Source organism: Danio aesculapii, chromosome 4, assembly GCF_903798145.1.
Source record: "Danio aesculapii chromosome 4, fDanAes4.1, whole genome shotgun sequence".
NCBI lineage: Eukaryota > Metazoa > Chordata > Actinopteri > Cypriniformes > Danionidae > Danio > Danio aesculapii.
In genome coordinates, this window is record NC_079438.1 from 26,499,511 (window position 1) to 26,522,297 (window position 22,787).

Consider the following 22,787-nt stretch of genomic DNA (forward strand, 5'->3'; position numbering starts at 1 on the left):
GCATATCTACTGATACACTGTTGAACATCTAGAACCTAAATTGGTAACACTTATCTTACCGAAAGTTTAATAAATGTTTACATGCTGTAGATATTGTGTTGATTGCCTAAGAACATTTAAAGACAATCTACAGAAACTATCCAGATGAAAGTAAACAGATAAGAACTTGAAAAGTAACTTACGGTCAGCAGACTATCTAAAGGGGGACCATCTAAATAAATAAAGTGTTACCTGGCTCCTTTTCGTTGGCATCTTGTTGAAGGCATACAAAAAATCCATGACAAATGATTGGCGAAATGGCCCAGTGGCCAAGGGATAAGGCATCAACCTCCAGGGCTTGGGATTGTTGGTTCATGTCCCATCTGGGTTGTCTTTGAAGGTCTCACTTCAATTTGGGAGCAATGTTTGGTGGATGAAACACGGTAGCTGTGAAAACCTTCTTGAGATGTGTTTGCATGTCATTAACTTCCTGCATTGCCATGCATATTACCTCTTATGACTAAAAGGGTAACGAGATACCTAACGCGAAAGGCCATTTTGAATCCTGCATGGTGCCTACAGAGAAGAGACTGTGTACAAAGACAAAATGGTGCTTACATATAAAGCTGGTGGGTTGTTCAAGATCCATAAACAAATCTAACAACCGAATCATTGCCGCTCCTTTTTTTGTCTGTATAAGTGTACATGTTAGACTGATTTAGATCAGAAGTCCACTAAATGTTCATTAAGTAAAGTCACAGCAAAAGCTGCTACAATTAACATAAAAACACCTTGGATAGCACAGCACCGCTGCTTTTTCTATGACTGTCGTAGGGCTCGTCCGGGATTTGAACCCGGGATCTCTCGCACCCAAAGCCAGAAAAATACCCCCAGACCAATGAACTCTGTAGAAGCAGTCTGCAGTGCCACAAAAAAATCTGTGAGACCGATCCACTCTACTCTTTGTTCATGTTGTTTTTGTTACGTGTGTCAGCAACTCCCTGGAGGCATATTACAGTTCACAGTAAGTATAAAAACAGTCCAGTGGCCTAATGGATAAGGCACCAGCCTTCGAAGCTGGGGATTGTGGGTTTAAAGTACCAACTGGGTTGTCTTTGATGCAGTTCTTTTTAAGTTGACTGTGCAAGACAATCCAGTATTACCTTTAAAAAGCTAGGTTCATACCCTTAGGTCAAAAAGACATGACAATGGAAAACTCCTCAGAGAAGCTGTTTTGTCATTAGGTGTACACATCAGATCGTCTGAATGCAATATGGCATGGGGATCCTAAAGAACTGTTTTCTGAGTAACAAGAACTTCCTGAGCCATACATCAGATATGACAAAGGTTAATGTTGACCCAGTGGCCTAATGGATAAGGCATCAGCCTTCGAAGCTGGGGATTGTGGGTTCAAGTCCCATCTGGGTTGTCTTTGTTGGTTTAAATTTAAGTTGTGTGAAACAATTCCGACTGGTCTTCTCAAAACTTAGGCGTGATGATCTGAGGACAAGAGTTAGCTTCGAATTCTCAGACTTGCAGCACACTTCAAATAAAGATTCACCCAATCTTGCTTGAATCTCACTGTCACGTTACAAACCTAAAAGGTTCCGCTAAGCTATGGTAATGGAGATCTTGACTTCAAATACCTCGTGGCTTTCAACTAATGGTCTCTTGTTAGGTGGATGATGATGAAATGCAGACAAGAAAATAGCTGCAGAAAGGTTGTGATTTCAAGTTAATGAGAGTGGCCTTGTCTGGAATTTGAAACTCAAGACCAGTCACACCATACGTGAGAACCATACCCCAGGACCAATGAGACACGAATGTGGATGATTGCACAAAGAAAATGTTTGACCATTAGTTGCACACATCTTATTTGACGGAATGCTAACTGGCATCCAGATCCTAAAGTGCAGTTTTCCATGCGTTGGCATCTTGTTGAAGGCATACAAAAGATCCATGACAAATGATTGGCGAAATGGCCCAGTGGCCTAATGGATAAGGCATCAACCTTCGGGGCTTGGAATTGTTGGTTCAAGTCCAATCTGGGTTGTCTTTGAAAGTCTCACCTCAATTTGGGAGCAATGTTTGGTAGATGAAACACGGTAGCTGTGAAAACCTTCTTGAGATGTGTTTGCATGTCATTAACTTCCTGCATTGCCATGCATATTACCTGTTATGACTAAAAGGGAAACGAGATACCTAACGCGAAAGGCCATTTTGAATCCTGCATGGTGCCTACAGAGAAGAGGACTGTGTACAAAGCAAAAAATGGTGCTTACATATAAAGCTGGTGGGTTGTTCAAGATCCATAAACAAATCTAACAACCGAATCATTGCCGCTCCTTTTTTTGTCTGTATAATTGTACATGTTAGACTGATTTAGATCAGAAGTCCACTAAATGTTCATTCACTAAAGTCACAGCAAAAGCTGCTACAATTAACACAGAAACACCATAGATAGCACAGCACCACTGCTTCTCTATGACAGTCGTAGGGCTCGTCCGGGATTTGAACCCGGGACCTCTCGCACCCTAAGCGAGAATCATACCCCTAAACCAACGAGCCCTGTAGAAGGAACCTGCAGTGTCACAAGAAATTCTGTGAGACCAATCCAATCTACTCTTTGTTCATGTTGTTTTTGTTACGTGTGTCAGCAACTCTCTGGAGGCATATTACAGTTCACAGTAAGTATAAAAACAGTCCAGTGGCCTAATGGATAAGGCACCAGCCTTCGAAGCTGGGGATTGTGGGTTTTAAGTACCAACTGGGTTGTCTTTGATGCAGTTCCTTTTAAGTTGACTGTGCAAGACAATCCAGTGTTACCCTCAAAAGCTAGGTTCATACCCTTAGGTCAAAACGACATGACAATGGAAAACTCCTCAGAGAAGCTGTTTTGTCATTAGGTGTACACACCAGATCGTCTGAATGCAATATGGCATAGGGATCCTAAAGTACTGTTTTTCTGAGTTACAAGAACTTCCTGAGCCATACATCAGATATGACAAAGGTTAGTGTTGACCCAGTGGCCTAATGGATAAGGCATCAGCCTTCGAAGCTGGGGATTGTGGGTTCAAGTCCCATCTGGGTTGTCTTTGTTGGGTTAAATTTAAGTTGTGTGAAACAATTCCGACTGGTCTTCTCAAAACTTAGGCGTGATGATCTGAGGACAATAGTTAGCTTCGAATTCTCAGACTTGCTGCACACTTCAAATAAAGATTCACCCAATCTTGCTTGAATCTCACTGTCACGTTACGAACCTAAAAGGTTCCGCTAAGCTCTGGTAATGGAGATCTTGACTTCAAATACCTCGTGGCTTTCAACTAATGGTCTCTTGTTAGGTGGATGATGATGAAATGCAGACAAGAAAATAGCTGCAGAAAGGTTGTGATTTCAAGTTAATGAGAGTGGCCTTGTCTGGAATTTGAAACTCAAGACCAGTCACACCATACGCGAGAACCATACCCCAGGACCAATGAGACACGAATGTGGATGATTGCACAAAGAAAATGTTTGACCATTAGTTGCACACATCTTATTTGACGGAATGCAAACTGGCAGCCAGATCCTAAAGTGCAGTTTTCCATGCGTTGGCATCTTGTTGAAGGCATACAAAAGATCCATGACAAATGATTGGCGAAATGGCCCAGTGGCCTAATGGATAAGGCATCAACCTTCGGGGCTTGGAATTGTTGGTTCAAGTCCAATCTGGGTCGTCTTTTAAAGTCTCACCTCAATTTGGGAGCAATGTTTGGTGGATGAAACACGGTAGCTGTGAAAACCTTCTTGAGATGTGTTTGCATGTCATTAACTTCCTGCATTGCCATGCATATTACCTGTTATGACTAAAAGGGAAACGAGATACCTAACGCGAAAGGCCATTTTGAATCCTGCATGGTGCCTACAGAGAAGAGACTGTGTACAAAGCAAAAAAATGGTGCTTACATATAAAGCTGGTGGGTTGTTCAAGATCCATAAACAAATCTAACAACCGAATCATTGCCGCTCCTTTTTTTGTCTGTATAATTGTACATGTTAGACTGATTTAGATCAGAAGTCCACTAAATGTTCATTAACTAAAGTCACAGCAAAAGCTGCTACAATTAACACAGAAACACCATAGACAGCACAGCACCACTGCTTCTCTATGACAGTCGTAGGGCTCGTCCGGGATTTGAACCCGGGACCTCTCGCACCCTAAGCGAGAATCATACCCCTAGACCAACGAGCCCTGTAGAAGGAACCTGCAGTGCCACAAGAAATTCTGTGAGACCAATCCAATCTACTCTTTGTTCATGTTGTTTTTGTTACGTGTGTCAGCAGCTCTCTGGAGGCATATTACAGTTCACAGTAAGTATAAAAACAGTCCAGTGGCCTAATGGATAAGGCACCAGCCTTAGAAGCTGGGGATTGTGGGTTTAAAGTACCAACTGGGTTGTCTTTGATGCAGTTCCTTTTAAGTTGACTGTGCAAGACAATCCAGTGTTACCCTCAAAAGCTAGGTTCATACCCTTAGGTCAAAACGACATGACAATGGAAAACTCCTCAGAGAATCTGTTTTGTCATTAGGTGTACACACCAGATCGTCTGAATGCAATATGGCATAGGGATCCTAAAGTACTGTTTTTCTGAGTTACAAGAACTTCCTGAGCCATACATCACATATGACAAAGGTTAGTGTTGACCCAGTGGCCTAATGGATAAGGCATCAGCCTTCGAAGCTGGGGATTGTGGGTTCAAGTCCCATCTGGGTTGTCTTTGTTGGGTTAAATTTAAGTTGTGTGAAACAATTCCGACTGGTCTTCTCAAAACTTAGGCGTGATGATCTGAGGACAATAGTTAGCTTCGAATTCTCAGACTTGCTGCACACTTCAAATAAAGATTCACCCAATCTTGCTTGAATCTCACTGTCACGTTACGAACCTAAAAGGTTCCGCTAAGCTCTGGTAATGGAGATCTTGACTTCAAATACCTCGTGGCTTTCAACTAATGGTCTCTTGTTAGGTGGATGATGATGAAATGCAGACAAGAAAATAGCTGCAGAAAGGTTGTGATTTCAAGTTAATGAGAGTGGCCTTGTCTGGAATTTGAAACTCAAGACCAGTCACACCATACGCGAGAACCATACCCCAGGACCAATGAGACACGAATGTGGTAATTGCACAAAGAAAATGTTTGACCATTAGTTGCACACATCTTATTTGATGGAATGCAAACTGGCATCCAGATCCTAAAGTGCAGTTTTCCATGCGTTGGCATCTTGTTGAAGGCATACAAAAGATCCATGACAAATGATTGGCGAAGAGGCCCAGTGGCCTAATGGATAAGGCATCAACCTTCGGGGCTTGGAATTGTTGGTTCAAGTCCAATCTGGGTTGTCTTTGAAAGTCTCACCTCAATTTGGGAGCAATGTTTGGTGGATGAAACACGGTAGCTGTGAAAACCTTCTTGAGATGTGTTTGCATGTCATTAACTTCCTGCATTGCCATGCATATTACCTGTTATGACTAAAAGGGAAACGAGATACCTAACGCGAAAGGCCATTTTGAATCCTGCATGGTGCCTACAGAGAAGAGACTGTGTACAAAGCAAAAAAATGGTGCTTACATATAAAGCTGGTGGGTTGTTCAAGATCCATAAACAAATCTAACAACCGAATCATTGCCGCTCCTTTTTTTGTCTGTATAATTGTACATGTTAGACTGATTTAGATCAGAAGTCCACTAAATGTTCATTCACTAAAGTCACAGCAAAAGCTGCTACAATTAACACAGAAACACCATAGACAGCACAGCACCACTGCTTCTCTATGACAGTCGTAGGGCTCGTCCGGGATTTGAACCCGGGCCCTCTCGCACCCTAAGCGAGAATCATACCCCTAGACCAACGAGCCCTGTAGAAGGAACCTGCAGTGCCACAAGAAATTCTGTGAGACCAATCCAATCTACTCTTTGTTCATGTTGTTTTTGTTACGTGTGTCAGCAGCTCTCTGGAGGCATATTACAGTTCACAGTAAGTATAAAAACAGTCCAGTGGCCTAATGGATAAGGCACCAGCCTTAGAAGCTGGGGATTGTGGGTTTAAAGTACCAACTGGGTTGTCTTTGATGCAGTTTCCTTTTAAGTTGACTGTGCAAGACAATCCAGTGTTACCCTCAAAAGCTAGGTTCATACCCTTAGGTCAAAACGACATGACAATGGAAAACTCCTCAGAGAATCTGTTTTGTCATTAGGTGTACACACCAGATCGTCTGAATGCAATATGGCATAGGGATCCTAAAGTACTGTTTTTCTGAGTTACAAGAACTTCCTGAGCCATACATCACATATGACAAAGGCTAGTGTTGACCCAGTGGCCTAATGGATAAGGCATCAGCCTTCGAAGCTGGGGATTGTGGGTTCAAGTCCCATCTGGGTTGTCTTTGTTGGGTTAAATTTAAGTTGTGTGAAACAATTCCGACTGGTCTTCTCAAAACTTAGGCGTGATGATCTGAGGACAATAGTTAGCTTCGAATTCTCAGACTTGCTGCACACTTCAAATAAAGATTCACCCAATCTTGCTTGAATCTCACTGTCACGTTACGAACCTAAAAGGTTCCGCTAAGCTCTGGTAATGGAGATCTTGACTTCAAATACCTCGTGGCTTTCAACTAATGGTCTCTTGTTAGGTGGATGATGATGAAATGCAGACAAGAAAATAGCTGCAGAAAGGTTGTGATTTCAAGTTAATGAGAGTGGCCTTGCCTGGAATTTGAAACTCAAGACCAGTCACACCATACGCCGAGAACCATACCCCAGGACCAATGAGACACGAATGTGGATGATTGCACAAAGAAAATGTTTGACCATTAGTTGCACACATCTTATTTGATGGAATGCAAACTGGCATCCAGATCCTAAAGTGCAGTTTTCCATGCGTTGGCATCTTGTTGAAGGCATACAAAAGATCCATGACAAATGATTGGCGAAATGGCCCAGTGGCCTAATGGATAAGGCATCAACCTTCGGGGCTTGGAATTGTTGGTTCAAGTCCAATCTGGGTTGTCTTTGAAAGTCTCACCTCAATTTGGGAGCAATGTTTGGTGGATGAAACACGGTAGCTGTGAAAACCTTCTTGAGATGTGTTTGCATGTCATTAACTTCCTGCATTGCCATGCATATTACCTGTTATGACTAAAAGGGAAACGAGATACCTAACGCGAAAGGCCATTTTGAATCCTGCATGGTGCCTACAGAGAAGAGACTGTGTACAAAGCAAAAAAATGGTGCTTACATATAAAGCTGGTGGGTTGTTCAAGATCCATAAACAAATCTAACAACCGAATCATTGCCGCTCCTTTTTTTGTCTGTATAATTGTACATGTTAGACTGATTTAGATCAGAAGTCCACTAAATGTTCATTAACTAAAGTCACAGCAAAAGCTGCTACAATTAACACAGAAACACCATAGACAGCACAGCACCACTGCTTCTCTATGACAGTCGTAGGGCTCGTCCGGGATTTGAACCCGGGACCTCTCGCACCCTAAGCGAGAATCATACCCCTAGACCAACGAGCCCTGTAGAAAGTACCTGCAGTGCCACAAAGAAATTCTGTGAGACCAATCCACTCTACTCTTTGTTCATGTTGTTTTTGTTACGTGTGTCAGCAGCTCTCTGGAAGCATATTACAGTTCACAGTAAGTATAAAAACAGTCCAGTGGCCTAATGGATAAGGCACCAGCCTTAGAAGCTGGGGATTGTGGGTTTAAAGTACCAACTGGGTTGTCTTTGATGCAGTTCCTTTTAAGTTGACTGTGCAAGACAATCCAGTGTTACCCTCAAAAGCTAGGTTCATACCCTTAGGTCAAAACGACATGACAATGGAAAACTCCTCAGAGAATCTGTTTTGTCATTAGGTGTACACACCAGATCGTCTGAATGCAATATGGCATAGGGATCCTAAAGTACTGTTTTTCTGAGTTACAAGAACTTCCTGAGCCATACATCACATATGACAAAGGCTAGTGTTGACCCAGTGGCCTAATGGATAAGGCATCAGCCTTCGAAGCTGGGGATTGTGGGTTCAAGTCCCATCTGGGTTGTCTTTGTTGGGTTAAATTTAAGTTGTGTGAAACAATTCCGACTGGTCTTCTCAAAACTTAGGCGTGATGATCTGAGGACAATAGTTAGCTTCGAATTCTCAGACTTGCTGCACACTTCAAATAAAGATTCACCCAATCTTGCTTGAATCTCACTGTCACGTTACGAACCTAAAAGGTTCCGCTAAGCTCTGGTAATGGAGATCTTGACTTCAAATACCTCGTGGCTTTCAACTAATGGTCTCTTGTTAGGTGGATGATGATGAAATGCAGACAAGAAAATAGCTGCAGAAAGGTTGTGATTTCAAGTTAATGAGAGTGGCCTTGCCTGGAATTTGAAACTCAAGACCAGTCACACCATACGCGAGAACCATACCCCAGGACCAATGAGACACGAATGTGGATGATTGCACAAAGAAAATGTTTGACCATTAGTTGCACACATCTTATTTGATGGAATGCAAACTGGCATCCAGATCCTAAAGTGCAGTTTTCCATGCGTTGGCATCTTGTTGAAGGCATACAAAAGATCCATGACAAATGATTGGCGAAATGGCCCAGTGGCCTAATGGATAAGGCATCAACCTTCGGGGCTTGGAATTGTTGGTTCAAGTCCAATCTGGGTTGTCTTTGAAAGTCTCACCTCAATTTGGGAGCAATGTTTGGTGGATGAAACACGGTAGCTGTGAAAACCTTCTTGAGATGTGTTTGCATGTCATTAACTTCCTGCATTGCCATGCATATTACCTGTTATGACTAAAAGGGAAACGAGATACCTAACGCGAAAGGCCATTTTGAATCCTGCATGGTGCCTACAGAGAAGAGACTGTGTACAAAGCAAAAAAATGGTGCTTACATATAAAGCTGGTGGGTTGTTCAAGATCCATAAACAAATCTAACAACCGAATCATTGCCGCTCCTTTTTTTGTCTGTATAATTGTACATGTTAGACTGATTTAGATCAGAAGTCCACTAAATGTTCATTAACTAAAGTCACAGCAAAAGCTGCTACAATTAACACAGAAACACCATAGACAGCACAGCACCACTGCTTCTCTATGACAGTCGTAGGGCTCGTCCGGGATTTGAACCCGGGACCTCTCGCACCCTAAGCGAGAATCATACCCCTAGACCAACGAGCCCTGTAGAAAGTACCTGCAGTGCCACAAGAAATTCTGTGAGACCAATCCACTCTACTCTTTGTTCATGTTGTTTTTGTTACGTGTGTCAGCAGCTCTCTGGAAGCATATTACAGTTCACAGTAAGTATAAAAACAGTCCAGTGGCCTAATGGATAAGGCACCAGCCTTAGAAGCTGGGGATTGTGGGTTTAAAGTACCAACTGGGTTGTCTTTGATGCAGTTCCTTTTAAGTTGACTGTGCAAGACAATCCAGTGTTACCCTCAAAAGCTAGGTTCATACCCTTAGGTCAAAACGACATGACAATGGAAAACTCCTCAGAGAATCTGTTTTGTCATTAGGTGTACACACCAGATCGTCTGAATGCAATATGGCATAGGGATCCTAAAGTACTGTTTTTCTGAGTTACAAGAACTTCCTGAGCCATACATCACATATGACAAAGGCTAGTGTTGACCCAGTGGCCTAATGGATAAGGCATCAGCCTTCGAAGCTGGGGATTGTGGGTTCAAGTCCCATCTGGGTTGTCTTTGTTGGGTTAAATTTAAGTTGTGTGAAACAATTCCGACTGGTCTTCTCAAAACTTAGGCGTGATGATCTGAGGACAATAGTTAGCTTCGAATTCTCAGACTTGCTGCACACTTCAAATAAAGATTCACCCAATCTTGCTTGAATCTCACTGTCACGTTACGAACCTAAAAGGTTCCGCTAAGCTCTGGTAATGGAGATCTTGACTTCAAATACCTCGTGGCTTTCAACTAATGGTCTCTTGTTAGGTGGATGATGATGAAATGCAGACAAGAAAATAGCTGCAGAAAGGTTGTGATTTCAAGTTAATGAGAGTGGCCTTGTCTGGAATTTGAAACTCAAGACCAGTCACACCATACGCGAGAACCATACCCCAGGACCAATGAGACACGAATGTGGATGATTGCACAAAGAAAATGTTTGACCATTAGTTGCACACATCTTATTTGACGGAATGCAAACTGGCAGCCAGATCCTAAAGTGCAGTTTTCCATGCGTTGGCATCTTGTTGAAGGCATACAAAAGATCCATGACAAATGATTGGCGAAATGGCCCAGTGGCCTAATGGATAAGGCATCAACCTTCGGGGCTTGGAATTGTTGGTTCAAGTCCAATCTGGGTTGTCTTTGAAAGTCTCACCTCAATTTGGGAGCAATGTTTGGTGGATGAAACACGGTAGCTGTGAAAACCTTCTTGAGATGTGTTTGCATGTCATTAACTTCCTGCATTGCCATGCATATTACCTGTTATGACTAAAAGGGAAACGAGATACCTAACGCGAAAGGCCATTTTGAATCCTGCATGGTGCCTACAGAGAAGAGACTGTGTACAAAGCAAAAAAATGGTGCTTACATATAAAGCTGGTGGGTTGTTCAAGATCCATAAACAAATCTAACAACCGAATCATTGCCGCTCCTTTTTTTGTCTGTATAATTGTACATGTTAGACTGATTTAGATCAGAAGTCCACTAAATGTTCATTCACTAAAGTCACAGCAAAAGCTGCTACAATTAACACAGAAACACCATAGATAGCACAGCACCACTGCTTCTCTATGACAGTCGTAGGGCTTGTCCGGGATTTGAACCCGGGACCTCTCGCACCCTAAGCGAGAATCATACCCCTAAACCAACGAGCCCTGTAGAAGGAACCTGCAGTGTCACAAGAAATTCTGTGAGACCAATCCGATCTACTCTTTGTTCATGTTGTTTTTGTTACGTGTGTCAGCAACTCTCTGGAGGCATATTACAGTTCACAGTAAGTATAAAAACAGTCCAGTGGCCTAATGGATAAGGCACCAGCCTTCGAAGCTGGGGATTGTGGGTTTTAAGTACCAACTGGGTTGTCTTTGATGCAGTTCCTTTTAAGTTGACTGTGCAAGACAATCCAGTGTTACCCTCAAAAGCTAGGTTCATACCCTTAGGTCAAAACGACATGACAATGGAAAACTCCTCAGAGAAGCTGTTTTGTCATTAGGTGTACACACCAGATCGTCTGAATGCAATATGGCATAGGGATCCTAAAGTACTGTTTTTCTGAGTTACAAGAACTTCCTGAGCCATACATCAGATATGACAAAGGTTAGTGTTGGCCTAATGGATAAGGCATCAGCCTTCGAAGCTGGGGATTGTGGGTTCAAGTCCCATCTGGGTTGTCTTTGTTGGGTTAAATTTAAGTTGTGTGAAACAATTCCGACTGGTCTTCTCAAAACTTAGGCGTGATGATCTGAGGACAATAGTTAGCTTCGAATTCTCAGACTTGCTGCACACTTCAAATAAAGATTCACCCAATCTTGCTTGAATCTCACTGTCACGTTACGAACCTAAAAGGTTCCGCTAAGCTCTGGTAATGGAGATCTTGACTTCAAATACCTCGTGGCTTTCAACTAATGGTCTCTTGTTAGGTGGATGATGATGAAATGCAGACAAGAAAATAGCTGCAGAAAGGTTGTGATTTCAAGTTAATGAGAGTGGCCTTGTCTGGAATTTGAAACTCAAGACCAGTCACACCATACGCGAGAACCATACCCCAGGACCAATGAGACACGAATGTGGATGATTGCACAAAGAAAATGTTTGACCATTAGTTGCACACATCTTATTTGATGGAATGCAAACTGGCATCCAGATCCTAAAGTGCAGTTTTCCATGCGTTGGCATCTTGTTGAAGGCATACAAAAGATCCATGACAAATGATTGGCGAAATGGCCCAGTGGCCTAATGGATAAGGCATCAACCTTCGGGGCTTGGAATTGTTGGTTCAAGTCCAATCTGGGTTGTCTTTGAAAGTCTCACCTCAATTTGGGAGCAATGTTTGGTGGATGAAACACGGTAGCTGTGAAAACCTTCTTGAGATGTGTTTGCATGTCATTAACTTCCTGCATTGCCATGCATATTACCTGTTATGACTAAAAGGGAAACGAGATACCTAACGCGAAAGGCCATTTTGAATCCTGCATGGTGCCTACAGAGAAGAGACTGTGTACAAAGCAAAAAAATGGTGCTTACATATAAAGCTGGTGGGTTGTTCAAGATCCATAAACAAATCTAACAACCGAATCATTGCCGCTCCTTTTTTTGTCTGTATAATTGTACATGTTAGACTGATTTAGATCAGAAGTCCACTAAATGTTCATTCACTAAAGTCACAGCAAAAGCTGCTACAATTAACACAGAAACACCATAGATAGCACAGCACCACTGCTTTTCAATGACAGTCGTAGGGCTCGTCCAGGATTTGAACCCGGGACCTCTCGCACCCTAAGCGAGAATCATACCCCTAGACCAACGAGCCCTGTAGAAGGAACCTGCAGTGCCACAAGAAATTCTGTGAGACCAATCCAATCTACTCTTTGTTCATGTTGTTTTTGTTACGTGTGTCAGCAACTCCCTGGAGGCATATTACAGTTCACAGGCAGTAAAAACAGCCCAGTGGACTAAAGTACCAACTGGGTTGACTTTGATGCAGTTCCTTTTACATTGACTGTGCAAGACAATCCAGTGTTACCTTTAAAAAGCTAGGTTCAGACTTCCGGCGGTTAACTGAAAGCGCATGGCCGCTTAACTTTTTGTCTCCCGTTTGGTCGGAGTTTAATTCCCCAATTAATACAATTAACACCTAATTCCTAATCGAATCTAATGATGGAAGGGGAGAAAGTCAGAAAGGGCAAAGGAAAACAGTTTGGGAAAGCGGAAAAAGGTAGTACTTTAGAGGATACCGCCGGGGCTGAGAAACAAGGAGAGCGTAATGGCGGACAAGAGGAAAATCCAAAACTGGCAACAGTGGACGAAAGCGTCGCGGTCATCCGCGCAGACATAAAGATGGTGGCCTTGGAGATGAAGTCCGAGCTAAACATCTTCCGAGACGATCTGAAAAGAGAATTAGTGGACTTTCGAAAGGAAATTTACCAGACGCTAAACGAAATCACAACCGACCTGAAAACTACAACTGACAGAGTGAGTGAGGCCGAGACCCGCATCGCCGAGGCCGAGGAGTGGTCCACGGATTTCAGGGAAGCTCTGAGCCAGTCACTACAATCCCAGGAAAGAATGCAGATGAAGTTAACAGACCTGGAAGCACGCTCGAGACGTAATAATGTTCGCATTTACAGGATCTCGGAAGGCGCTGAAAATAACAACATGTACCAATTCATTGATAATCTTATTAAAAAAGAACTGGACCTTGCTGAAATTGAACTCGGGATTCAAAGATGCCACAGAGCGCTCGGACCAAGACCTCCTAACGAGGCGCAGCCAAGATCGGTGATTGTGTACTTTCAAGAATTCAAAGTTAAGGAAATGGTTCTGCACACTGCGTGGAAGAAAAAGGAAATCTTTTACAACAACGGCAGGATCTACTTTGATCATGACTACCCTGCTGAAACCTTGGCGAAAAGGAAGGCATATTCTCAGATCAGGAGGATGCTCAAAGAGAAGGGAATACGATTTCAGACACCACCGCCAGCGAAACTGCGAGTGTTCTTTGACGGCGGGCCGGTCACCTATGGAAGCGCAGACGAAGCGCCTGAGGACATGAAGAAAAGGGGTTTCCAGTTTGGCCCCGAGACATCTTCAGAAGTTGAGGTTTTGAATAAAGCGCGGACGACCGGCTGGCAGCGCTCTAAGAATACAACAAACCGGCAGACCCGTCAGGATTGGATTAAAGAGAGGCTCCGGAATTTTCGCCGATAAAGATAGATTTAAAGGTTTAGGATTTGTTAACTACGAGTGGCAAATGACCGTAAACTACACAATTGGTGAATGAACCAGCTGTTTGTTACGGACATTCTAGTTTATGCCAGGGGACAGCCGCGTACACCCACATCGGGATGGAGTAAGACTGAATCCTTTTTTTTTCTTCCCCCTACTCTATTTAGACTGTTATCTCACGTAGGCCGCTGCTGTTATCCTACTTACCTCAAGGCAGAGAAAAGCTTAATTCGTCCCTGGGTGGGCTCGAACCACCAACCTTTCGGTTAACAGACAAACGCGCTAACCAATTGCGCCACAGAGACTTCGAGAGCAACCCAACTGTAGTAGAAATGCTGAACTTTGTCTCAATAGGTATGCTCGAAGAATCCAATTGAAAGCTGCCGAAAAGAGAGAAAGAAACGCCCAACGTGGGACTCGAACCCACGACCCTGAGATTAAGAGTCTCATGCTCTACCGACTGAGCTAGCCGGGCTTCTGATAAATTAATTCTAGTCACTGTTTTGATCAATACCTTCCCTACCTGTGTAAAGTTTGATGCTGATTTTAAGTCAACTGGAATAAGTAACTTGGCCGATCCAGGCACTGGACAACAAACTTCTGCTGAATCCTAATGTCCTCTTGTAATGCCAGACAGGGCTTGTGAGATGCTCATTCAAGAGAAAGTCACTGTTTTGATCAATAACTTCCCTACCTGTGTAAAGTTTGATGCTGATTTTAGCAACTAGTGTGTATAATAACGCTGATAAAGGACATCCTTGTCTTATAGATCTGGAAATCTCAATGTAGTCTGTTAAAATCCATTTATTTTAAAACAACTAAAAATATCTGTATAAAAACATTTTATCCACTTAATGAAATTCTCACCAAAGCCAAATTTCTGGATAAAGTCAAATAAATAGCTGTGCTCAACTCTATCAAAAGCTTTCTCTAGATCTATGCTGAATAAAAATCCTTTTTTTATCTATATGTATCAGATTAAATCTCTTATCCTTGTTATTGTGTCTGCTATATCTCTGCCTATTACACCATAAGCTTGATTAGTTGTGATAAGAGTGGGAACTACCTTTTTAAGTCTGTTTGCTAAAATCTTTGCTAATATCTTATAATCCGTGTTAAGCATACTTAAAGGTCTATAATTTTGCAAATCATCTTTATCACCTTTATTTTTATAAATTATTTTAATCATTCCTTTCTTCATACTCTCACTCAACTCTCCTTTTTTAAAAATAGCAGTAAAAAGATCTTTTAAAATTGGAATTAAAACATCTTTAAAAGTCTTATAAAATTCGGATGACAAACCATCTAAACCAGGGCTTTTCCCATTGCTTAATTGTGTTATAGCTTCATTTATCTCATCTTCAGTTATATCACTATCACACCGTTCTTTATCCTCTTCACTTACTTTAACCTTTATTTGATTCAATAAAAAATCCTTATCTTCCTAATGAACTCCTTCTCCTTTAAACAAAATTCCATAGAAATCTTTAACTGTTCTTAAAATACTTTCTTTATCTTTGACATTTTCCCCTTTTATTGAAACATTCTTTATCAAATCGGCTTTTGTCGTGTTTCTTCTAAATCATAAAAGAACCTTGTACTTCTTTCTCCTTCCACTGTATTTTTCATCTTACTTCTTATTCTAGCTCCCATACATTTTTCCTCTTCTACTTTTTTCAGTTTCTCTTCTAATATCGCTATTCTCCTAATATCCATATTTCCTTCTGTTATCTTTTCCATTTCATTCTCCCATTCTTTGTTTAATTGTCTTTCTTTAGCTCGATTAGCTTTCTGCATTTTCTTTGAACATTCTATTGAAAATCTTTTGGCCTCTAATTTGACATTGTCCCACCACACACTTATTTCTTCATCATATAACACATCATTTACACTATTAATAATAATATTTTCCATTTCAGTTTTATAAAAATCATTCTTTAAGAGCTCTGTATTAAACACCCATACACCTGGTCCTCTTTCAACTCCACTGAAATCCATCATGACATACAAAAAATCATGGTCACTACAGCTAAAAATCTTGTAAAAAATCTTTGAAATAAAAGATTCTAATCTTCTTGTACATAAAACATAGTCTAATCTACTTTGTTTTAAAACTGTATTCACCCACTGCCTTCTTGAGTATTCTCTTTTGACTCTATTTCTCTCTCTCCATACATCTACATATTTATGTTTTTCAATCATGTATTTCAGTTCTTTTCTTCCAACATCTGCTCTATAAACCATATAATCATCTACATCTATCCTTTCTAAAACAGTATTAAAATCTCCTAAGACAATAACATTATTCCATCCACTCATTAAAACACTAAGGTTCTTAAAGAGCCCATATTATGGGTTTTTGAAAATGCCCTTCCATGTAGTGTGTAACACAGCTCTAAGTGAAGTGAAATATCCAGCTAAGGCTTAAATCTGTAAGTGTACAGTGTTTAAAACTATTGATTCATCTATAAAAGAGTCGACTCATAGTGCTTCAAACGAGTCGCCTTGATAACGAGTCATTAGGTGTTTCGCGATGACGCAGCCACGAAACACAAGCCTCGCCAGTAGTTACGCGCGCAAACCAGGGAGATTTGAAACCTGCGGCCCCGCCCACTAACACAGAAAAAAACACTAGACACACACACACAGACGCCGCCGGTCGAATGAAGTCACGCTGTGCTCAGATGGATAATATTGACAGTCTCTACCCAAAGATGAGTTGTTAACCTGGTACAGTACACGCGGTTACTCTTTATATTCTCTTATCACATGTAAGCCACATTAAAAACGCGACGCGTGCCGCTTTGTTTACGGATTTAACGTTAAAGGCTTTTGTGAGCTCGCGTTCCACTGCCGTTTGTCGTTGCTATGGCGATCGATGGTAAGCTAGGAGACAGGAGACTCGTGTCACTTTCCCTAGTTCTTCTGAGGAGCGTTGTGTGTGTGTGTGTGTGTGTGTGTGAGAGAGAGAGAGAGACTCGCGTCGCTTTCCCTAGTTCTTCTGAGGAGCTTTGTGTGTGTGTGTGTGAGAGAGAGAGAGACTCGCGTAGCTTTCCCTAGTTCTTCTGAGGAGCTTTGTGTGTGTGTGTGTGAGAGAGAGAGAGACTCGCGTCGCTTTCCCTAGTTTTTCTGAGGAGCGTTGTGTGTGTGTGTGTGTGAGAGAGAGAGAGAGAGAGAGAGACTCGCGTCGCTTTCCCTAGTTCTTCTGAGGAGCGTTGTGTGTGTGTGAGAGAGGGAGAGAGGGAGAGGGAGAGAGAGAGACTCGCGTCGATCTCCCCAGTTCTTCTGAGGAGGGTTGTGTGTGTGTGTGAAAAAAGCCTTACACTATGAAGCGCGTGTGCACTGTGACTACTTTTATATAGTTGATTACCAGCTGGGCATTTCACTCTGTCTCGTGCTGAAGCCTGTCACTGTCGACCAATCGCAGCAGGCTGTCATCGGTCCAATCAGCGCAGATTAGCTTCGCGCTGAGGAGGGGGTTGGGAACAAATGAATCGCTGAACGATTCATATGGGAGTCGTTGGGATAATTAGGTAAAAATAAATGCAGGTTATAAGACAATCAAAGTGTTTTATGACCTTGCATGCATATTAGACTGTTGTTGGAGACCCTTACAACCTAAATATGACCCTATTTCATGTATAATATGGGCTCTTTAAAAAAAGTAACTCTTTCCAGGTCTTGATTTGGAGCATGGATGTTACATATTGTTATTTCTTCACCGTTATTTATAATTTTAATAGTTAAGATCCTTCCATGGTTATCTTTAAATAAAACATCAAATGAGCATCCTATTCCTCTTCTAATTAATATTGCCATGCCTTTTTTCTTATTTGGGTCATTATTATACAATATTTCCCCGTCCCAACATTTTTTAAGTTCATTAATAATTGTTTCATTCCATCCAGTCTCCTGTATACATATTATATCACATTTTTCTGTTAAAGCAATTACATTTTCAAACTTCACTTTAGATGACAGCCCTCTCACATTAATTGAAACCAAACATAAGTTGTTCATTAGAAATATAAAAGAAAACAAGCCATCCAAACAAAAGAAAATCCAAATTAAACAAGCCATCAATCATTTGTAGTCTTCTTTATCTAAAATCTTAGATCAGTTCTGTCAGTTTTTAGTTTTGCTTTTGCTTCTTTTCGTAATTTCTGTTTCTTAAGCACTTGCTGAATATTTATTTGTACAGTTTTTCTGCGTCTTCTGTTTATGCTGTCTATTGTTCTGTCTTTAGTCCCAATATTTATTTCATCATTATCATCATCGCTTACCTCTTCCTCAATTCTGCTTTCTGTATTTTAACCTGCTGCTCCTTGTTCTTTTTCCATGTCCTGTCCATCGTCTTTCATTAGATGTTGTGCCTCAGTCTCTACTGTATCTCCTTCATCCTCTTCACTCATAGCCTGCTCCTCTTCTTGTTCATTCAAACCATCCGCTGTTAAATCCTGTTCTTCATCCTCACTTTCTTCATTGCTTGATTTCTCCGTTGGTTTATGCATTTCCATAACTCCAGTCTCTTCCTCATCCGATTCACATCTGCACCACAATGTTGTCTTTTTGCAGCCTTGGCACCGTGGGGCTTTACAGTCCCACGCAAAATGCCCCTGCTCCAGACATTCTCTACACACAAATTGTGGGCAGTCTTTTTTTTCATGTTCAGTACTTCCACATAATCTGCATGTTTTTATCTGCTGATCATGTATCACTCTAAAATATTTTGGTCCTTCCTCTGTATCAAATTTGACGTTGTAAGGAAGAGTCATGACTTCTTTCGGAAATTTCACCCTGATGAACCTTGTTCCGTCAGCCACAGTTGTTCCTGGATGATATCTTCTTCTTAGTGGGAGAATTGGAGAAACTCCCCAGTCCACAAGCTTTTGGATGATTTCACTATCTTGAATATAATTGGGTAAATTTAAAAAAGAAACCAATCTCTCAGTTGCGCAGAGTTTTGATATCTCACAGAATTGTTGGTTAATCATGAGTCCATCCATTAAATGATCACAGTCTGTTTAATTTTCCATTGTGAGTTCATAGTCAAAATTAGATTTTTTTCTCAGTCCAAACAATTTTCCAACTCCGGTCTTTCCTTCCACAGCCTTTATAATCATAACTACTGTGATATTTCCAGGATCTTTTACAGTCATTGTCAAAGTTGTTTCTTTTTTATATTGTCTCTGAAATCTAGCTTGACTTTTCAGTTTGTTTATCATCTCATTTCTTTGACTTGTTTGTTGGGTGTTTTCCAAACGTTCAGCAATTGCTTTACCTTTTGTTTGTTGTATTTCTCCACTTCCTCCTCTACTTGTGTCTGATCTGTTTTTCCTCCTTCTTGCCACAACAGTTGCCCATGTGTCATTATTGTCAATGTCCTTGTTTGAATCTCCTGAATTGCTATCTTCAGGAGTAGCTTTGTCCGTGCTGCCATAGTCGATATTCAGTTCCTGTTCCTTTGTCAAAGTGTCCATTCTTTCAAAAGGTTTTAACCCCAAACAGATAACACTGTCTGGGGTTTAACTAAAACTAAACAAAATTAATATAACTTATTTTAAGCAAAATCAAGAAAAAAACAATAAAGAAAATCAAAATGGGAGAGCCTTTCTCTCCCTACTGCCACCTCACACTTCCTTGAAAGCAGTGACTCAGTCAAACTCAAGGGGGCGTGCTCAGGGTGGTATGGCCGTAAGCGAGAGCAGCAGTCAAGAGTTGGCTATTTAAAAATAGGCGCAGCACCAGGAGCCGAGCGCAGCTCAGCTTGCATTGACACAGCACCAAGAGTAACAAGGCCCTTGTCCCCTCAATTGTTTACCTGTTTTTTGTTTTTTTTTTCTGTTTCTGCTCCGGGGCACCAACAGCTCTTGCTAAGTTAAACCAGCCAAGTCACTGTACTCACTTTCCCCCGAATGGAATCAGTCCCTACCACTTAGAAGTCACCCAGCCAACTTGCAGCGTAATCTCTTCCACTTGTAAGTCTCTGAGCTGTAGCAATACCTAAGTGCTCTGATAAAACATGCATAAAAGAAACTATGGCTTTTAACCTCCTCTTGGAGAGAAGAGAGTCTCCGACCCTGGATCTCAGGGGTTCTCTGGAGGGACTGTCAGGAATCCTGTAAGAGCATCCCATCCACACAACGTCTTGCTATAAAACAAAGCAGAATGTGTGGTGACGGAACTCCAGGTTGACAGAGCCTTGTCCTTGTTTCAAATAATGTGCTAACAAGGTGCTGAACGGAGTGCCAGTGGCACAAAGGATAACGCTTATGACTATGGATCAGAGGATTCTAGCTTAGCAATCGTAAACCCAGCCTACTTGATGCAAACGTCCCTACCAGGCCCAACCCTGCTTTTCTTCCGAGTTCAGATGAGATCAGGCATTGCCAGGGTGGTATGGCCGTAAGCGAAAGCAGCCGTCAAGAGTTAGCTATTTAAAAATAGGCGCAGCACCAGGAGCCGAGCGCAGCTCAGCTTGCATTGACACAGCACTGACAGTAACAAGGCCCTTGTCCCCTCAATTGTTTACCTGTTTTTTTTTTTTTTTTTTTCTGTTTCTGCTTTGGGGCACCAACAGCTCCTGCTAAGTTAAACCAGCCAAGTCACTGTACCCACTTTCCCCCGAATGGAATCAGGGAAGTGGGTACACTGACCTGGCTGGTTCCAGAGTTCAGAGAGGAATTCAGAGTTGTTGTTTTTTTGTATTTTGGGAAGTATATTAGCTGCCAAATGAAGGAATTTAAAAAGCTTACAGCACCTGGTATTCCCAGGCGGTCTCCCATCCAAGTAACAAACCAGGCCCAACCCTGCTTTGATTCCGAGTTCAGATGAGATATATATATTTTTTTTATTAAAATCAAATATTTACATTTTTACAAAGAAATGATCACATCACACAAAAATCACATGATACTTACAACACTCATTATTAGACTTCATATTTTTCCCATAACCAACTTAAAATGTTGTCCTTGTATTCAACCATTACGTTCCCTTTTACCATTATTTCTATAAATACATTTAAGTACATTCTTGTACTATAAAATAGTTGAATATCAATTTTACAGCCATCTCCATTCTGTTTTTAAACATACGCCATATATCCACTCTCTTCCCATCATGTTTAGCCATATTTCTCCTTATCCAAATCACATACTTAGCAATTGTTATACATAGATTAAAAGCATACATACCACATTCATTTTGACCAAATAAAAAAAAAATTCCCAGTTCTTTTGTTCATCCACATATATGTCCCCTATTAACGATTTAGCAATTTTCTTAAATTTTTCCATAATTCCTCCAACTTTTCACAATAGAAGAACGAATGTAATAAACCTTCCCCTTCCTTTATACACACCTTATATGTTATATCTTGTTCAATTCCCATTTTACACAATCTCATTTCTGTTAATATGCAATTATGTCTCAATAAATAATTACAATTTTCTAAAATTGGTTCCATATATTTCATTCTGACATTTGCCCATATTTCTTTTTCATTTAAATCCTCATATCTTTCCTTCCAGTAGTTGAATGCTATAGGTCTTATAAAAGCCTTTGATCTAAAAACAACATAAAAACTCTTAACTGTACATAAGCTCATATTGATCTTTTCTCCTTTTTTTTTCTTAAAATAGACCTCTGGTAATTCTTCCTTATCCCGCAACTCATTTTTTTTTTCAATTATTTCAATCCAATCTTTTGGTATTGCTTTTTTCAAATCATGATATTGTCTTTGTAATTTTGTTTTAGAAAAAACTGAAGTTTTTGCCAAGACTGCCCTCATAAGTGGCAGCTCCCATATGGTCTAGCGCTCAGGATTCCTGGTTTTCACCCAGGCGGCCCGGGTTCGACTCCCGGTATGGGAAGCCTTGAGTATTTTTGCCACTGCCCTTTTTTTCCAGCAGTCGGACTGCAGCAACTTTAAGGGGGTGGGCTTGTGTGGGACTCTCATAAGCCTTCGATAGCTGAGTTGGTAGAGCGGAGGACTGTAGTTGTGTTGTTGGCAATCCTTAGGTCACTGGCTCGAAGGAGGTCTTTTGCCCTTTCATGCCTGTGCAGTTCGCATATATCTTGATAGCTAGAGCTCAAAAGGAAGTTCCCTGACCAGGAATCGAACCCGGGCCGCGGCGGTGAGAGCGCCGAATCCTAACCACTAGACCACCAGGGAAGGTCTTGCAGAAGCTCGCCCTCAAGCCTAGCTGTGGGCCTCCACGCAAGTATGCTGCAGCTGCTCTGACAAAAATAAATCTAACGCTTGTAACCTCCTCCTGGAGAGGAGAAAGTCTCAGACCCTGGATCACAGTTCTTCTAGGGAGGGACTTCCACATGCACTGTAAGAGCATCCTATCGACACCACAACTTGCCATAATAACGAAGGACAGCATGTGTTGAATGAACTCCGTGTTGAATGAACTCCGTGTTGACAGGGCCAGTGGCGCAATGGATAACGCGTCTGACTACGGATCAGAAGATTCTAGGTTCGACTCCTGGCTGGCTCGCTCTGGTCTTTTTGCTTTGATGTCAGCCAGTGCACTGCAGTCGCCTTTCGCCCCCACTGGAGCTGTTCAGGTCCACTCTGGAGTGAGTCGAGTTTAAGGGGCCGCAATCACAGAGCCCGTGGGGTGCTCACCTGGTTTCAAAGGCTGCCCCAACTGCTAGATTTTTATTAACGTCTACTACAGCTACACCAATCGTAAACCCAGCCTACTTGTTGCAAAAGTCCCTATCACTTAGAAGTCACCCAGCCAACTTGCAGCGTAATCTCTTCCACTTGTAAGTCTCTGAGCTGTAGCAATACCTAAGTGCTCTGATAAAACATGCATAAAAGAAACTATGGCTTTTAAC

At 41.6% G+C, this 22,787-nt stretch overlaps 1 protein-coding gene and 17 non-coding genes across 19 annotated transcripts in view; 9 read left to right on the forward strand and 9 right to left on the reverse strand.

The window, feature by feature from the left end:
• LOC130222305 (NLR family CARD domain-containing protein 3-like) overlaps positions 1-22,787 on the forward strand; it is a 54,439-nt gene that overhangs the window by 21,345 nt on the left and 10,307 nt on the right. The gene's annotated exons all lie outside the window — the stretch shown is intronic.
• trnar-ucg (transfer RNA arginine (anticodon UCG)) lies at positions 1,336-1,408 on the forward strand. The gene has a single exon. It is a non-coding gene; the product is annotated as a tRNA-Arg (tRNA).
• Positions 2,476-2,547, reverse strand: trnap-agg (transfer RNA proline (anticodon AGG)). The gene has a single exon. It is a non-coding gene; the product is annotated as a tRNA-Pro (tRNA).
• On the forward strand, positions 2,999-3,071 carry trnar-ucg (transfer RNA arginine (anticodon UCG)). Its single transcript has one exon. It is a non-coding gene; the product is annotated as a tRNA-Arg (tRNA).
• On the reverse strand, positions 4,139-4,210 carry trnap-agg (transfer RNA proline (anticodon AGG)). The gene has a single exon. It is a non-coding gene; the product is annotated as a tRNA-Pro (tRNA).
• Positions 4,662-4,734, forward strand: trnar-ucg (transfer RNA arginine (anticodon UCG)). Its single transcript has one exon. It is a non-coding gene; the product is annotated as a tRNA-Arg (tRNA).
• Positions 5,801-5,872, reverse strand: trnap-agg (transfer RNA proline (anticodon AGG)). The gene has a single exon. It is a non-coding gene; the product is annotated as a tRNA-Pro (tRNA).
• On the forward strand, positions 6,325-6,397 carry trnar-ucg (transfer RNA arginine (anticodon UCG)). Its single transcript has one exon. It is a non-coding gene; the product is annotated as a tRNA-Arg (tRNA).
• trnap-agg (transfer RNA proline (anticodon AGG)) lies at positions 7,466-7,537 on the reverse strand. The gene has a single exon. It is a non-coding gene; the product is annotated as a tRNA-Pro (tRNA).
• On the forward strand, positions 7,990-8,062 carry trnar-ucg (transfer RNA arginine (anticodon UCG)). The gene has a single exon. It is a non-coding gene; the product is annotated as a tRNA-Arg (tRNA).
• On the reverse strand, positions 9,130-9,201 carry trnap-agg (transfer RNA proline (anticodon AGG)). The gene has a single exon. It is a non-coding gene; the product is annotated as a tRNA-Pro (tRNA).
• On the forward strand, positions 9,653-9,725 carry trnar-ucg (transfer RNA arginine (anticodon UCG)). The gene has a single exon. It is a non-coding gene; the product is annotated as a tRNA-Arg (tRNA).
• trnap-agg (transfer RNA proline (anticodon AGG)) lies at positions 10,793-10,864 on the reverse strand. The gene has a single exon. It is a non-coding gene; the product is annotated as a tRNA-Pro (tRNA).
• trnap-agg (transfer RNA proline (anticodon AGG)) lies at positions 12,448-12,519 on the reverse strand. The gene has a single exon. It is a non-coding gene; the product is annotated as a tRNA-Pro (tRNA).
• Positions 14,337-14,409, reverse strand: trnak-cuu (transfer RNA lysine (anticodon CUU)). The gene has a single exon. It is a non-coding gene; the product is annotated as a tRNA-Lys (tRNA).
• Positions 21,737-21,808, forward strand: trnae-uuc (transfer RNA glutamic acid (anticodon UUC)). The gene has a single exon. It is a non-coding gene; the product is annotated as a tRNA-Glu (tRNA).
• trnae-cuc (transfer RNA glutamic acid (anticodon CUC)) lies at positions 22,039-22,110 on the reverse strand. The gene has a single exon. It is a non-coding gene; the product is annotated as a tRNA-Glu (tRNA).
• trnar-acg (transfer RNA arginine (anticodon ACG)) lies at positions 22,369-22,441 on the forward strand. Its single transcript has one exon. It is a non-coding gene; the product is annotated as a tRNA-Arg (tRNA).